General features: G+C 38.7%; 1 pseudogene; it reads left to right on the top strand.

Annotated features, from left to right (window-relative positions):
* Positions 1–9,727: 9,727 nt before the first annotated feature.
* LOC102018749 lies at positions 9,728–18,052 on the top strand (annotated as a pseudogene).
* The last annotated feature ends 208 nt before the right edge of the window (positions 18,053–18,260 follow it).

Here is an 18,260-nt window from a genome sequence, read left to right as displayed (position 1 = left end):
ATTGGCTGGATAATTAATGATCCATTTCTGACTCTACCATCACCCCTTCCACAATCTTCCCACCCAGTGTCAAACTTCTGATATTATTTCTCATGGATCACAGCTCTGGGTAAGCTCACTTTCCTTTGAAATTGAAATAGTTTTGGAAAAATGTGATTTGAATTTTCCTTTTCCCGGTCAAACTCAGTGGCTAAGCTTCACTGATTGCATGATTATTGTTCTATTGTTTACAACAGTGCCCTGAAGGTATAAATGGGTTTAGAAACTAATCAATGAAAATGCTTTCTGAAGAAATAGTTCTGATGACTGCTTTTGAGATTTGATCTTATCCCAGGCTTTGCCAGGCAAACTAGTCAGCCTATGATTAAACATATATGTACAAAGAATCTATCAAATTTTTCACTTATGTCTCCAAAGAATCTATCAGATTTTTCTTAGGTGTCACTTGACACAGTCGCCACTGCTTTTCAGTTTGTCCTTAGACCTGAACTTTTCCTCAGTCTGCACATAAAGTCATTATCTTCAAGAAGAGATTAGTAGCCTTCTGTTCAGAGCACTGGTTCTCCTCCGGATCCCAAGTGTCTGGATTGTGGTTCTAGAATATTGGGACAATGACCTGTTCTTTTTTGAGTACCACAGCCACTTTGAAAGTGGTGGTTGAGTTAGGGATTTACCTCAAGTCTTCTTGGCTTACATTTTCCATTATAGAGGAATCAGCTTACTTCATGAGCTCTATCTCATAAGCAAGGGAAAGGCCGTTCAGGCCCAGTACTCTTGGCAATGCTATGAGCAGATATACCTCTATCCTATGAGCAGGGCCTGGGCAGAAGGAAGGATTCTCCACCTCTTAGATGTAACAGGCTTCAATTTTCTGTTGTTAGTAGCTGAGGGTGGGATGAGAAATACTGACTTCTGCCCATCTCCAGTGTACCTCCAAGCTGGGAGCTGGGAGAAGAAAGTCTTGTGTTCATGACTGCACCAGTGGGAAGTGCAGCCTCTGTCATACTGAGTGAGGATGGCTGAGGGAGACTAACACAGACTTCCTATAATACCAAATTTTAGCATAGTTTCTTAAATGTCTTTATTAGATATAGATCTTCAGGAAAATTTTCACCAGGGAAGGCAAGCAATTCAGTAGAAGAAAAATAATGGGAGCATTAAAATAACATGAAAATAATACACTGAAAATGATAAATCAATTCCTATCAGTTCTAACCACCAATATGGATGGCCTTAATTCACCATTCAAAGGAAACAGATTGGCAGAATGGATCAAGACAGAAGATTCAGCAATATGCCACATACAAGAAACACGCTTAAATGGAAAACAAATCCATAGACTGAAAGTCAAAGGATGGAAAACAACACCCCATACAACGGAAACCCAGAAAATAGCAGGAGTAACTGTTGAATTTTTGGATAAGGTGGACTTCAAGGCAAACCTGATCAGATGAGACAAAGGAAGTCACTACATACAGTTTAGCATTTGTTTATGAACACTTCTTTTTGTGAATAATTTCATTCACAAACAAAGCTGATTGGTAAAATTTTGTTTTTGTCTGTAAACCATATATGGGGTGACAAACATGATCACAGCCACCTTTCCTGCACCAACACAAATGGGGCCATCCTTTTCAACATCCTGGAACAAATTAAGTTCATATCAAGCTCAAATAGCACTGTATTTTAGTAAGGGAACAATACAAGAAGAAGTGATAACAATCATAAACACATATAGAGCAAATTCTGGAGTACCAACTATATAAAATAAACACTAATGAGTATGAAAAATCAGATAAACACTAATATAATTGCTCCTAATTACAAGGAAGTACCTCAATACCTCACTGTCAGGAATAGACAGGTCAGTTAGATAAAAAGCCAAAAAGAAATATCAGATTTGAAACAAACTTTGGAACAAATTGACTTAGTTGATATCTACAGAGTACTCCACCCAACAATAACAAAATATACATTCTTTACAGCAGCATATAAAACTGTCTCCAAAATAGAGCACATGCTAGCTCATAGAGCACATTTACATAAATCCAGGAGAACTGAAACTATCCCAAGCATATTATCATTACCAAAGAACTTGAAAACAATCAACAAAAGAAACCACAATAGCTACATAAAGACAAGGACATTAAATAAAACCATCTTGAAGAATCAATGAGTCACAGATTAAATTAAAGAAGAAATTAAATAGTTTGAATAATTGAATAACAGTGGCGATAGCACATACCAGAATTTATCAAATGCAGCAAAAGCAATCCTTCAAGGAAAGTTTATAGTGGTGAACAGGATAGCGGGAAAAAGTTGTTATATTATGTACAGTTACAAATTCTCTATGATGAATATGATCATTATGTATGTCAAAATGTACCAGTGGGAAGTTAATTAAAAAATAAAAATAAAATAAAATAAAGAATTCTTAAATTTGAGGGGGGCATCCTGTATTTAGTGACATTTTTTGTACAGTGTAGTTGGTAGATATGGTGCTTTAAAAATTCACTGGGAAGAAATTAAATAAATTTGTTGAGAAATTCATCATGGACTAGTGGTAGGGAGAACTTATTCTAATATGTTATCACTGTGTTTACAGAGAGATGCCTTAACATTTTAAAAGTCCACTGTTAAATTCAGATAAAGTTGCTTTAGTAATTAGGTAACAAGTATAGTAATAAACTCTATTATTAATAATTGAAATTTAAAATGTTACATTTGAAGCTGCAAAGTATTATTTGTTTAAACCAATAAGAAAAAAGCAGTTGATATTGACATCACTTCAGCTATAAAAAGAATGAACAGCTATGGCTGGAATATTCTTTTCCTTAAAGTTATAGTGTCCCAGGGAAGAATGTCTCTGACGGTTCTTATAATCTTATTTTTTAATGTTTGAGTTCTCTGTGTAACGTGCTTGAAATTCTATAAATTATAAAAGCCTTATAAGGAAAGATTATAAGAGTGATTGACCAATTTTCATCTACGGTAAATTAAATTGAGAAATGAAAATCACTACTTAATATTTTATAACATTTTAATAGTATATTTAATGTACTCAGAGTTCTACCTTATCTGGTTACAAGGTAATAATATAATAGAAATAATGTTTAGTTGCAGTTTTAATATTTATATACTGTTTAGAAGTCACTCACTTGGGTTCTATAAGTTTACATATTATTATCTATAAAATAAGGATCCCAACATTTTATTCTTCTAATTGCATTATATAAGTTTCAAGTAATATACTGAGAATCAATTTATAAAACTGTAGACAAGGGTTATATGGTCTTCTTTTGATCTTACAAAAATGGACCATGTCTTAAATCACAAAAGATGACAGAAATTCCCAAATTTAATAGCATAGAGGTGTGTGTGTGTGTGTGTGTGTGTGTGTGTGTGACTGAGGATCTCACACAAACTCAGCCAGATCCCTAGTCCAGCACAGAAATGTTTTAACAAAAAGCCATGAGAAAAGAAGCACACATTACTCAGGAAGTTAAAATGAATCCCATAAGGCTGTGGTGCTTAAGATAAAAAGTATTATCATATGACAATCAAAAATATTTAGAACTCAAGGTGAATACAGCACAAACATTGCACTAAAGATTTTAGCAAGCATCTAGAGTGACAATTACAGAGAACTTTAATAAAATGCATGTTTTATTTTTTATTTATTTATTTATTTTTTTGGTTTTTCTCGGGTACCGGGAACTGAACTCACGACCTTGCGCTTGCCAGGCAGGCGCTTTGCCGCTGAGCTAAATCCCCAGCCCCCTAAAATGCATGTTTTAGAAAAGAAGAATTATTAAAAACATTGGAGGATATAAAATAATCAAATTTTAATGTAAGAGAATAAATAAAATAGATGAGTGAAGAAATTTAAAAACGGGAAAATATCAAAAACTGAAAACATAAATAAAATAGACAACAAAAGGAGACTATTATGGAAGCAAAAAAGAGACCATAAATGAAAGCAAAGAAAGCCAGTAAAAGAGTGAGCAAAAGACACAGCTGCAGAAAAAAAAATCAAAATTAAAGTAGTAATAAAAGGCAGCTTTTTCCCCTCAGAATGTAGAAGCAACAGCAGCACATTGCTCCCACCTAACAGAGAGAAATAAAATAATCTACAAAGTGTTACTTTTTACTTTTTGACCCTAAACTGTATCTGAGGTTGCTTTGGGAAATTGATTTCCAAAGCTCCCAAGCCTGTCTTAGAAGGAAACAAAGCTTTGTAAATAGGGAGAGGAGGACGGGTGGAAGGGAGGAGAAGACATCAAAATATATCATGTACAGGTACAAATTCCCTACGATGGATATGATCATTATGGGTATCTAAAGTGTACTGATAAACCTAACTGTGTATACAGAACAAGAGAGAGATGGGATTGACAAAGTGTTCCACTTTTTGAAGAGCACAGAAGAGTTAGCCACGAAGGACCACAAGGGGAGCAATCAAACTTTTACAAATTACTGACACGCCGGATTAGCGTGTCAGATTAGGGCACTGGAAGCGCAGACCCAGCCTGAGTTGTGCCCACTCACTGCCCCGGGTACTCATGAGAAAGACCGGGGGCTTCGCACAAAACATGTAGAAAGAGGCTCAGCTGGAGACACAGGGCTTCAGGAAGTGATCAGTGCTCACCGACGCGAGGCAGGAAGCTGCACGTGCTTCCTCAGGCTGTCTCTTCTAGAAAGAGTCCTTCTCACATAAAAGGCTTGGCCTGTGATCCACTGTTGATGGGGAGAGGTCCAAGCAAAACCCATCTCCCGGAAATGACAGAACATCCAAAATCCACGGAATTCCATAAGATAATTGATTAAGGTAAATAACATTGTATTATGTAGCTTATGACATATACAGTGAGAAGAATAATATGATAACATGAATAGTAATTATAAGTAGTGAAAATCATGATACAACATGAATAATAATAACAATTTGAAATATACAAAGTTCAAGACAATCACACTGTCTTGTGAACTGACCTAGTATAACTGGAAGAGAGACTATGGCAGTTAAAGATGTGTGCGTGTGTGTGTATGTGTGTGTATAAAATTGTACAGATAGTCACAGTTCTAAAGATGTATATGACAGATAGCAGTCATCCATACCATAAAAATTAGAAAGCAAAAGATAAAAACCTATTTCTTTTTAGATATAGTCATCTATATAGAAATCTCAAGAAATGTACAAAAACCATAGACTATATGAGCAGTATAAAAATCAATAATATTTTTACACATTAGTATTGAAAATTATAAACTAAAATTTGAGATAGAAATAATCTCCCAGAAGATAGAAATAATCTTCCAGAAGATCAAAGGGTTGCATGAAATAGTGACAGTAATTTTTTGTGACACATTCTCTCTCTCCTTTCTGGGCCACCATATAAAATCTCCTATTTTATTTTTATTGTAAAAACACAACAGTAGCTATAATGGTGTGTGTGTGTGTGCGTGTGCATGTGCAGTTGAATTTCCATGTGTACACACACGTAAGCTCTCTAATGATTATTTTCCATTACTATATCCCAACTTTCATAACAGTTCACAGAACATAGGAAATTCTCAATTATTGCTTTAAAACTCTAGAATGTATCTATTAATTTATGTTTACAATGGGTAAGAAAATTCACTTTTTAAAGACATTTAATTCCAAAGAAATAATTAAATGCTAAAATCTTGCTAAAATCTTTTAGATATGTATATAATTCTTCAGACTGCCAGGTAACTTCATAAATGTTTTTTCTTGCTGTAGATGATAACATGTGAAGTGAACAATTAGACTTATCTACAGCAGTTGAGTCAGGGAGTAATGTTGTTAATTGCTTAAATTGCCTTAATATCCTCTTGGTAATTTCCAAGGGACAAAAAAACTGACACATTCAACTAAAATATCCTGTACCTCATTTTAGGCATAAAGTAATTAGTTTGAGGTGAACGTAAATTTTTTTTAATCTCAGATTTTTTTCTTCATCATTTCTTGAGATGAAGCGGTACGAAAACATTTATGTAAGTGAGAAATGTCTGTCAAATTCAAAGGTGACAATAAGTAACTACCTAGCAAACATTTAATGACCAATAAAGAAGAGTAATGAAGGCCACCTCTGGAGGTGATGAAAATAATATGCAATTACTCCCTCGGAACTCATGGCATCCAATGAATAAAGTCGCAAATGAGTCATAGGCTGGAAGAGTAATATTACATATATTTGTCATATCAAAGTGCAAAAAAATGAATATTAAAAAAAGAGCAGAAGAGGCAAAATTGGCCACACACACACACACACACACACAGCTTTCATATTTTAATACAAAAAAGAAATACTCCTAATTTGACACATGAGAGTAATTTTTTGTGACATCTGCCATAAAGTTGATTTCCTCTTGAGAGTAATATTTCCCTACTGATTAAAGTCTTGTAGAAACTCAACCACAGTTTTGATAACCAGAGCATGTGGACAGAAAGGGAGAGGTATCACTTAGAACCCAGAACTTCCATCTAATACTAATAATGCAAGATGCCAAAATTCAAGCATTGTGATAATTGCCACAGTACTTCCTAATTTTCAAAGAATAGGCTGACTTAAGTAAAGAGAAAAAAGGAAGAAAAAATTTACATACTAAGATAGCTAAGATAATTGTACTACTAATTTCTATTAATTCACTGAAAGGAGTATTTAGCGATTATACCAATTGCTCAATTTTGCATGCCTATATCTGATAATCTGAGCAATTACTTCGCAGATAACAACATGCAATATAATGACCATTGTTAATTTCCCATCATCTTCTTTTGAAATTCTGCATTTTTTGTTGATTTTTTTTCTCTTTAAAATAAGAAAAGTTTGGTAAAATAGCTTCTAACTCCAATTCATGGGCATTTTCAGCTTCAATGAAGCACATTTATGACAGCTCTGACTGAATGTTGTGTTTCTTAATGTTATTCTAATCTTTCTAGGCTTTCGGAAGTCTTAAATTACTAGGAGACTGGTACATTATACAATTCTGCTTCCTCAGAAAATATCAAAGGTAGTCATGTCAGTATGGTGCCTTGAGGAAAGGAGGGCTTTTTATGCACTTCCCATTATAATCCTCAGCCTGCTCCGCGCTATTCTTCTGGGTGCTTAGCTTTTACAATTGATAGCTCCCTTAAAGAGTGGACTGGATACGATATTTCAGTCAGCCTCCATTCTTGGATTTATAAAATACATCTTTGTATGAAAGCAGTTGAATTTCCATCTATCAATCTCATCTCTGCCGCTACATTAAGAAGGGATTGTACTTGCCAGGTTTTCCTTAGTAAAAGTTTTGGCTGAGTGCGTTGCATTTTCTTAAATTGTTCCAGCTCATACTTTTCCCCACACATGAGTAATTTTTTACTAGTGTAGAATCTTCTTTTTTTTTCATTTTACTTTTTTTTATTTTAAAAATAAAAGGGGGAAACATTAACAGACAGACAACCTTTTACAAAATAGCAAAAGAACAGTACAGACCACACAGAGTTACAGACAAAGTGGTAGGAAATTAACAATGCTTGTTGTATTACATATTGATATCTTAAGTGGTTTCTCATGAAAACAGATACAGACATGCAATACTGATCAATCAAGGACTCATTGACAGTTTCTTTCTTTGCTGAAGGAAGTTCTACTATGGTAACTATCCTGTGTATACACACATACAAAATTTCTCCTTCTTTCCCTTCTCTTTTCCCACATCCCAGTTGCCCTTTACTCTTGAGTGTAGATTCTAATAATTAAATACCATAACTAATTTTTTTCTTTCTCTGTGTTATTTTAGGGATATGAATGAAAAAGTTACAGTTTAACTTTCTGTACCATTGCAAGGAGACAAACTTTCATTACTATTATCTTCAACCTTTATAAAAGAGAATAGAAAGAAATGTTTAGGAAAGTGGTCAATTAAGCCTTTTATCATCTTGGTTTTTTTTTTGTTTTTTTTTTTGGTTTTTCTCCGGTACCGGGAACCGAACTCATGACCTTGTAATCTTGTTGATTCTTTTTCCATACTAATGTGCCTCTTAGATAATGACTGGATTAAAAATCTAGATTATAAAAGCCTCTTGCTGAAATGAAAAATATTCAGTATTCTATCTCTTTAAGAAATATTCTCCAAATTCTACTCCATAACACTTCAGATAACTTTACCCCAGAGCAAACACTTACTCCTCCCTTTGTAACTATTTTGCCTCTTTTGATATTTGCTAATACAATTAAATCAAGCCATCACTTGGTCCTAGATAAGGCCCTCCTTATGTACAAGGAGGCATTTCTGAAGAGCGTGTTTCTGCTGTGGCTTTACTTTCATTTGATTTGCAATAAATATCAAAGATGTGATTTGCCTTTACATCAAAGTTATAAAAATCCACACTGGTAGCGCCTGCCTGGCAAGCGCAAGGTTGTGAGTTCGGTTCCCGGTACCAGAGAAAAACCAAAAAAAAAAAAAAATTCCACACTGGTAAGACCTCAGAACTTGGCTTTAAATCTTTGGGACTCCTTCCTCTCTTCACAATGTCTACCTCTATGTCCTCTAAGAGTCACGTGTACAAACTTAGTCCATCTTGTGTGTGTGTGTGTATGTAAAATCACTAAAGCTAAGGTTTCTGTGTCTTTGAATACACCATTGATAGCACAAGAAGCTGATCCTGCAGCTACTCTACAGATTAATAAAAACATAATTTTATTGATTAAGGCTGTAGTGCTTCACTCATGGGAGAGATTCTAATAGGATACGAACAATTACTAATGAGCTATTGAAATAGGTTGTTTATAAAATCAGCTTTCTAAGACATTCATGGCTACTTCATGCAGATTGCTTTAGACATTTCCTCTTTTCCCTTCCCATTTTCCTCTTCCCACTTCAATTACTACATTTGTGTAAATGTGTGTACTTGTGTGATGTCTTCTCTTTCTTTTCTGGAGTTAATTAGGTCTACCGCAGATGTTCAAAGTGTCATCTAACTTTCTTAATCCTTCTTTCATAGGTTCCTTTTTATTAAGGCTGATTATTGGTCAAATAGTTCCATCTAGCCTCATAATTACATCTCTGTAGTTCTTTTGCTCCTTAATTATTTTCATTCTTCATAACTGACATAGAAAGATGCTTCCTTTTGTTCTTGTTTCTAAGAAGCTAATGTATCATTATCTCTGTAGGTTAAACTGATCGATTTCTCTGTTAGAGGCTGGGTTAGGATATTGCCATTTTTGTACTAGCTTCAATCTTATTTTGCATAAAGCTTGGTAGAAAGAGATGGCTAAGTAAAATAAAAATTAAGACCACTGAGTTTCTTATTCGATAACTTTTGATGGCGAAAATATTTCTACCAGATTTTATCTGTTTCCTGAGTCTCTGCCCTCAGAAGTAAAAAGGTGCAAATCATTTGAAACAAGTTGAATAACTGTCAAAAATCGGAGAATGATTGTCCTAAATATTTTCCTTGTGTAAAAATCAATAGGTGCGCACTGGAAATATAATGTTGGTGCTAATAACAAGCTAACATAAAAGGAAGAGTAAAAGGAGGCATCAACAAGAACCCACTGCAAATGTAACTCTTGTGAAATTCTTGACATCATCAGCAAACAATGACCGAGTAACGTTTGAAGAATGAGACCAAGAATCTAGAAATAGAAATGAAGAAAACTCAAATTTGTAATTTGCCTGTTTTATGCTCCAGTTTCACAGTAGGGTACTTGCTACTATGGTTGAAAAATACTGGGGTATGTTTGAGAAAAAGGTAGCGATCCTCAGACCTGTAATGTGCTCCCTGCCTTTCCACAGCTACTAAAATGAAGGCTGAGTCATTGAAGTCGCTTCTGTTTGGTGTTTATACCCATGATCTTTTGTAAAATAGCATTTCTCTCTCCCAAAAGCTAATCAAAAATAATTAAGATGTGATATATATCCCCTAAGTAGAAGGTAATCACTATGCATTGCAAACATATATTAATTATCTTAAAAAAAAAAGCATGCTTTAAACCATGCTAGGTTTAGTGAAAGAGTGAGCTAATGAGCCGTGAATCCACACATATGCAGCTCGGAGTTTCGGACCATCAAGCTGCATAGAATCAAAAATTTCTAGGTGTTTTGTTTAGAAAGATGTCATCTTATTAAAGGAACAACGTATAATCATATCTTCAAAACACTGAGGTGGCAAAAAAAAATAAATTTAAAATATCAGGTCAAAACACAGGCCAATTTGAAGCATTTCTTAAGTCTGAGTGGCAAAAATAATTTTCTCCCATGTAGAAGTACTATGACTGTTTAATCCAAGTCTTCCCAGGCCTTCTTAAGACTTCATCCCTCAGCCTCCAGCTCCGAGGGTCTTACCTCAATGTCAGCAGGAAAACACCATTCATTCTTCCGTCCAGGACGACTGTCCACAGCAGTCTCAGGTCTCCATTGTGACCCAACCCTCAGTCGTTCCCATCCACTCTGGTGCTCCTTTTCTCCCTTGTGACAGCCACGTCCCACTTCTCTGCCCCCACACTACGCAGCCTCTCGGATTCCCACGTCGACTCCTCATGTCGCAGTGGGCCTTAATCGGCCTCTGCTCACCGTGGCTTCATCTGCTACATCAGCTGCAGTCCCAGGGGCCTCCGATACGGTTCCCACTCAGCTTCGACTCTTCCGCAGCCTGTAACTCCGCTGCCAACTCAAGTTCGCCTGCAGCTCCTACAACCGAAGTTCAGTTCATGGGAATACCAGCCAACCTCGCACAAGCTGCTGAGCCTCCACTTCCCTTTGGAGATGTTCCAGACCAGGGCTTCCCACCTTGACTCCCACCGCAATACCCAGAAGGTTCAAATATTGCTCCCTCTTCCAACATGGCTTCTGTTTACATACATTCCACAGTTCTAGCCCCTCCTGTGCCAACAGAAGCATTGGCTACACCGGGTTACTTTTCTACAGTGGAGCAACCTGATGTGAAATCAAATCTTCTGGTTCCTCTGGGCAGCACAAGGGACTGGCTCAAGGGTCCAAACCCACAGTGAGCTTAGCACATGCCCCTCACTACCCACTCCCAGCAAGCAGCTGTGGGGATTATTCAGGCAGACTCTCAGGTTGCTGCCTCAGGGCCGATTCCAGTAGCGCAGCCACTGCCTATCCACCCTGTCACTTTGGTTTCCTCTATTGACAGTGTTTATTCAGATGTTGCTTCAGGTTTGAAGGATGGCAATGAAAATGCCCCATCATCCAGTGGAAGGTATGAAAGAGAGAACAACAAAAGTAACTGGGAGATGGTTACATTCAAGTTTGACCGGGGTGGCCACACCCTGAGGAGGTAGGAGCAGTCATGGTGAACAGTACCTTTTTTCTAGCAATAAAGCATTGTTTGTGGATCAAATATAGGAACTTACGGAAAAAGCTGAGGAAACGCTCAGTGAGGATGTCAGCGTGGAGCCAGAGGGTGACTGGAGAGTCCACAGGGAAGGGGAGACTATGGCTTTTCAGGTGCTCGGAAATTGAAAGAGAATTCAAACAACCAATTCCTGCATCTTCCATGCCACAACAAACAGGTGTTCCTGCTAGTTCTTTAACTCAGGTTGTTCATGCAGCCAGAAGGAGCTTTATAGTCAGTCCTGTGCTAGGAAGTGGATTATGAGAATCAAAAGTTCTCACCAGTGAAATATCAGACACAGTTGCTGCCTCCACATCTCACGGCCCTGGAGCGAACTTGTCTCACTTGGCCTCGGCCCTGTTTCCAGCAGACATTCTCTGAACTCAGAAATGTTGAGATGCCTGAAGGACCCAGTGCAGCACCTCCAAACTTTAGTCAAGATGGGACCAAGATTTCCTCTTTTCTTTGGTAGTGCTGCTGGAGGACCTCCGGCCACTGCAGCGCCCACACCTTCCACATTAGTCCCTCAAGCAGGCCTCTTAAAGACATTTCCACATCAGGAATACACCCTGGGGTTATAGTTCCCAATGAAAAAGACATTGTTTGAGTTGCCACCAGCACCAGTGCGGTAACTTCAATGGTCATCTGGAACTATGTAGGTCCAAGTCACCCATACTCTCCAGTGTGGGGTCAGATCTCACTGCACCTAGGGTTGTCTCAGTGCCTACAATATTCCTGCCAGTTCAGGCTTCCACGTCCAGGAGCACTGTTTCTAGTAGTGGACTGAAACCTCCACAAACTGTGAGCTAAATAAACCTTTCCTTCCTTAATTCTGTGAGTTAAGTATTTTGTCTCAGCAATGAGAGAAAAGTAACCAAGGCAGAATTTGGTACTAGGAGTGGAGTCATTGCTGTGACTATACTTGACCATATGGTTCAAGAGCCTTTGGAAATGGCTTGTTTGGAAATGTTCAGAGATTTCACCTGAAAGAGAAGTGCTGCAGTACCTTTGACTATTCTGTATGGGAGATTCTGGTCAGTGCTCTGAAGACCAGAGGTTTGATAGAAATCCTGCCACTAAAGACAGGTTTTGGGAGATTTCTGCTGGGAAGAAGGACTGCACTGGTTTTTGAAATCCAGATGATATGTGTATGGCTTTGCACAAAATTTGTCTGTATTCTGCTCATGTCCAGAGACTTTGCTTGAGACTGAGATTAAGGGTGGTGGACTGATTAATCTGGCAAAAGAAATTTCAAGGCAATTGAATGTTGGGGCAGTGGCATTGCTCTTGTCGGGGGCTTTTAGCCAGATTTAGGTTGAGAATCAAGAACGAAGAGCCCAGCAGGATGATTTAAAACGTTGTGAGTTTGGCCAGGAAGAAAATTCCAGTAAAGCTGTGGATTGTAAAGATTGAGCTGAGGAGATCTAGATTGCTCAGAAGAAATAGTACAATATAAAAGATGGCCTGAGGACATCACAAGAAGCAGCAAGTCTCCACTCTTTGCAGCCTCAAACCTGTAAAGATGAAAGTCTTTGCCTTGAGGAGAAAGCCACAGAGCACCATATCCCAGAATGATGGTGGCACAGAGAATTTGTTCTGCAGAATCAGGTTCAGAGGGCTCAGTGATCCAGGCATTTAACCTCTACAGCCAAGAAAGAGAAAAGCCCAGCTACTGCTCCAGTTGGCAGCAGAACTTGGTATCATCCATGTGGCACTGGTTTTAGCTGCATACACAATGCAAGAGTTCTGAGGTTAAGAAGGCATCCATTTATATTTCACAAGACCTTGGGTGGCCAGGCAGTGTGCCCCTGAAAAGACAGTGTTAACCTATGAGTGAGAAACCTAAAGTGTGGTGGAGACCTCCGAAGGTTGGGAAAGCCAGAACATGGATTGTCTGAGGAAAGCTTCAAAGAAGGAGCAAAGCAGGTGCAAGAAAGAAGTCCTAGGAGTACAACCACCAGTAGTGCCACAGTGAAGGTGTCAGGCAAGCCCTTTGGAACTCATAATTTACCAACGATTGCTTCAGATGTTGCATGTGGAACTATAGGACTTAATACTTGCTTTGGATTTTGGACTAGCTTTTTTCCCAATGTTTTGGATCCTCCTGTTTACACTGTTTGGGATGGTAATATCTTGTGCCATTGAATGTTGGAAGTATTTAACTTTCCACTTGTACAGGGGCTCACAGCTAAGAGTTTGCCTTAAATCTCAGAGGAGATTTGGAACTTAGACTCTTCAGCAATGCTGAAACTGTTAGGACTTTGGCAACTCTTAGAGATGGACTAAAATGTCTTTTATACAAAGGGATGTATATGGTTCTTTGGGGGGCCAGGGACAGAATGTTATGTTTTGTGTCTGGGTGTCCCCATAAAGCCTTATGCAGTCATCGGGTGGGCTTCTGGAGTTTATGATTGATTGTCCAATGCTGGGATTTTTGAGTGTGAGTGCTAGGCGGTCCCTACAGTGGGTAATTTGAATACAATGTAATGGAGGGAAAGAGGCTTGCTCTCCACTGCTCCTCTCTTTTGCTCTTGTTACTTTTGCTGTCTTTCCCCACCATGAACTGCTGCCCCTCTGCCATGTGCCACTCTGCCTTGGAGCCCGCTGAGTATGGACTGAGACTTCCACAAACTGTGAGCTAAATGAACCTTTCCTTCCTTAATTTTTAGGTATTTTGTCTCAGCAACGAGAGAATAGTAACCAAGACACTGTCCAATTTCAACCTCCTTCCATAATGTTCAGCAGGAAGTGCATGTTCACAGATGACCTGCATAAGAAGGTGGACAGCTGGGTCCAAAGCACCAGGAATCTTTCAGGAAGTAAAGGACACATGAATTATGAGGGCCCTGGAGTGGCAAGAAAGTTTCTGTGGGGCTGGGGATTTAGCTCAGCGGCAAAAGCGCCTGCCTGGCAAGCACAACGTCGTGAGTTAGGTTCCCAGTACCGGAGAAAAAAAAAAAAAAAGAAAGTTCTCTGCAACTGGGCAGCTGTGCATCTCCATGACTTTGAACCTGGGTGGCTCAGTCCCCATCTCTGCACCATCACCTACCTCTCTAGGTCACTTCACCAAATCTATGTGCCCCCCACAGCAGTATGATTTTCCAGCTGCCATATTTGGCCCTCAGTGGAGCAGAACAGGGGGTCCAGCACCACAACCACCTGTCAGTTCTAACTTGTGAGAATTGCTTCCTCACAGAATTTCAACATCAGCAATTTGCAGAAATTCATCAGCAACCTGAAATTCATTCATTCAACCTGCTGGGTATCAACCTGTGGACCACATAAACATAAAGGTGTTAAATAAGGAGATCTGGGAGCCAGAGATGGAATGCCAAGGGCTGGGGACTGGAGAGGTAGCCTATATGCTACCAACATTGCATTTAATTGGTTATTTCTTGCCAGAAGGGAATGTTTTTAATACCTCCTTGATCCCTTAGATTAGAGAATCTGCCTGACCCTCCTCTTATTGGAATAGGGCAAAATGGAGAAAGCAACTTTCCTGTGCAGGGAAGTTTCAGACTATGCTTTCCTTTTATTTTTACCCACCACTGAGGCCTAGGGACAAAGGAATATCTTGTTACCAGGGAGCAGTAAGAGAGCTCAGCTTAAAGTCAAACTTCACAGATTGTATTTGCAAGGCAGTGGAGTTCTTAATGATGGTACCTGATCAAAATTCCTTACTCCTCAAAAATTCCGATCATAAGAAGGAAAAATGGGGTTCTGCCCTACTCTGTCCTCCAGCCTCACTGCCCTCCCTTTAGAAACCCAGTGGACAATACCAGGGTGTTGGCATTGAAACTCTTTGTTCTGATGGGTCATTAGTTCTTTAAGCAAAAGATACTAGTATCTTTGACTGAGGCACTAGCAGTTGGGGAAATATTACATCACCTGTGGACATATAACGTTGTGCCAGCTTTGATGTGGAAACACCAAGATACATAAATATAGAACAACAGTAGTTTTAAGAGCATAATGTGAAAGGTTTAAAAAATTCACACAGAAAAAGTGTTAGCTCTGTGCTTTACTATTGAGACAGTGTCACTTTTTCCTTCATACTATCACTGTATTAGATAAGTAAATGTGAATGTAAAATTGTATAATTACTGTATTTGAGTACTCCGTTCTCCCAGTATTGCTTGCTCACTATTTTAGGGCCTTGGAGTTATCTGCCTTGAGTTATAGCACTGAGTTAATTGTTGGATTCCAGATCAACAAAGGTGTGTGAAAGAAATCTTCGGTCCACTTAACCCCAGCAGTGAACATGTGTCTTAGTTACTTTTCTCTTGTTGCTGGGACAGAATACCTGGATGCCCAAAATTAAGGAAGGAAAGGTTTATTTTGCTTACAGTTTGTGGAGGTTTCAGTCTATACTTGGCAGATTACAAGGCAGAGTGGCACATGGCAGAGAACTACAGCTCATGGCGGCAGAACACAGCAAAGCAACAAGCACACACACAAGGGAGGAAATGGCCAGAAGCACCCTCTTTCTCTCCCTTACATATGCAAACTATCCACCCCAGGTTGGGTGTAGCTCTCACACCCATAATCAATCAAACTCTAAAAGCCTGCCCCATGAGCGCATGAGGCTTTGGGGGGACACCCAGACACAAACCATAACAACATGCCAAAGTGAAATTGAAAAATTATTTTTTAAGTCTCTCAATGGTTCTGCCTAGAGCAGGTATAAAATGAGTAGAGTGTGAACTTGAATTGGCAACCATGGTTGAAAGCAGAAAGTTCTGTCTCAGGAAGAGAGTTAGAACAAAATCAGACAATTTCAAAAACTAAAGGAGGTGTGAGCTGAGTGAACAAACAAGGTCTATGCAATGGGGGAGCAGATTTGTTTTGGAGATACATCCTGGCCGGCCAATGATTGTCATGTGTCCTACTGATTGAAGCTGGGCTTGAACGGATGAGACTGAGAAGATATGAAATAGAAAGAGAAGAGGGTGGAGGCTGGCTCTCAAGTTGGGCAGTGTGTTAGTGAAGAGTCACAGTAGAGAAAGATTCTCTGAGAACCTGTCTGGATTGTTTTCCTCCTGTATGTGCACCATGCACTTCCCGGCTCAGGGCACTGTGTTCTGTGCGCAGTGGACCCTCTGCTGAACAGTAAGCACTATAGCAAAGCCTTATTCTTACCTGTCTATTTCCTGTGCAGTCCCCATGTGGTTGCAGATTCATAATCTACCATGCCACCTCTATTTTCAGATTTATAAGCAATGTTCTCATATTTTCATAGGCATTCTCCCTTGAATAATAACTACAACCCATCAATATTACTGAGTGTTATGCTTGTGTTACTGGCAGTTCTATTACTTACAGAGCTTTGTGCATATGCTGTCCTCACTGGCTATGTTTGGGATCTCATTATTCTCAGGAGATAGAGAAAGAAGCATCTTCTCTTGATTCTTAGTTAGGAAACTCATACTTCCAGCCCCTTACCCACCTCAGTGGCACATTGTAGGCATCACCACAATAGGAAGGTGGTGACCTGGATCCTGTTTGTTTCTTTATAGGCCCTGTTTACTGTATGAAGTTGGTGTTGGCTCCAGAGATAAAAATGAATGCTGAAGGTTTTTGGGACATAGGAATGAAAAGCAGAGAGCTTTTAAGCCCTGCTTCAAAAGTGCTGACTGATTGATTCTCTGCTTACCATTCTTGTGGCGAGAATACGAGGGTGGATAGAACCAAGAAGGTGCCGCATAAGTGAGAAATGATCACCCGTGGTGGATGAAACAGTACTTTCTACCAGAGGAATGAGAGAGCCAGATACACCACGTTACTGTTTGATTATTTTGGTTTAGTAATTTTGAGATCTCTTCCTTCACAGACAAAGATAAGAACTAGTTTCAGTCACTGTCCACTTTTTCTTCTTCCTACACATGGAACAACTGAAGCCTGGAGAAATAAACTAGTGAGACTGAAATGTTTATTTCTGTGTTAACAGTATATTCTGAGTATCTTTTTCTTTTTTTTTTTTTTTTTTTTTTTGTTTTTCTCCGGTACCAGGAACTGAACTCACGACCTTGCGCTTGCCAGGCAGGCGCTTTGCTGCTGAGCTAAATCCCCAGCCCCCTGAGTATCTTTTTCTATGTTACAAAAAATTTGCTGAATTATAAAAAAAGGCTTAATTGGATTCCTTAAATCATTATCACAATAGACATTTGAATGTATAGAGTTTATTTAAATTAACAACTCCTGGGGGAGCAAACTGGTATTTTCATGTTTTCTAACAAAATACATACCATCCACAGTTGCTAAAAAGTGAAAGGCAATGATTGATAGTAATGAATAACTGTTACCAAATGCTCTATACCCTGCATCAGTAATATATATGCTGCTAGGATTTCATCAGGGTTGAGCATGAGTGCACTTGGTTAGCCTTTGGTTGCTTTAAGTAGACTGGTGAATCTTATCAGAAATCTCATGTTTGCAAGATAATAGGAACTTAAAATTATGTAGTTCTTTCAAGAAGTCCCGCCTACTTTAAAGGACTTCTGAATTCTTCAGAACAAAATCTTAAATTTAAATCAACATTCATCATTTTCCCCTAAATACTTTTCCTCAGTTCCTGATGAAAAAGAATCAAGAGATGACCTTCCTGTGTTTTTCTACCAGAATATGAAAACTATCACTACATCTAAAACAATAAGTGCATGTAGGTTTGACTTTTTCGAAGTTTGAGTTTGAAAAAGACACAGATGAGTTAGTGTGTGGATTTATACAATCATATTCTGTTCATCATCAGCATTTGCTAGTTTTGCTTGGGTCACCCATTTCCTTCGTTGCCTTTACCTGCTATGTTTGCACTTAGATCTTGGCTTCATCACATTTTCAAGTCTGTAACTGCAGAGACCACCTGTGGATGGTGCCTTCTGTTTGCTAACATCAC

The sequence above is a fragment of the Chinchilla lanigera genome, unplaced genomic scaffold (assembly GCF_000276665.1).
Source record: "Chinchilla lanigera isolate Chin_1 unplaced genomic scaffold, ChiLan1.0 scaffold00026, whole genome shotgun sequence".
NCBI classification, from domain to species: domain Eukaryota; kingdom Metazoa; phylum Chordata; class Mammalia; order Rodentia; family Chinchillidae; genus Chinchilla; species Chinchilla lanigera.
The sequence above is the reverse complement of the archived record's forward strand: the minus strand, read 5'-3'. Positions and strand labels throughout refer to the sequence as shown.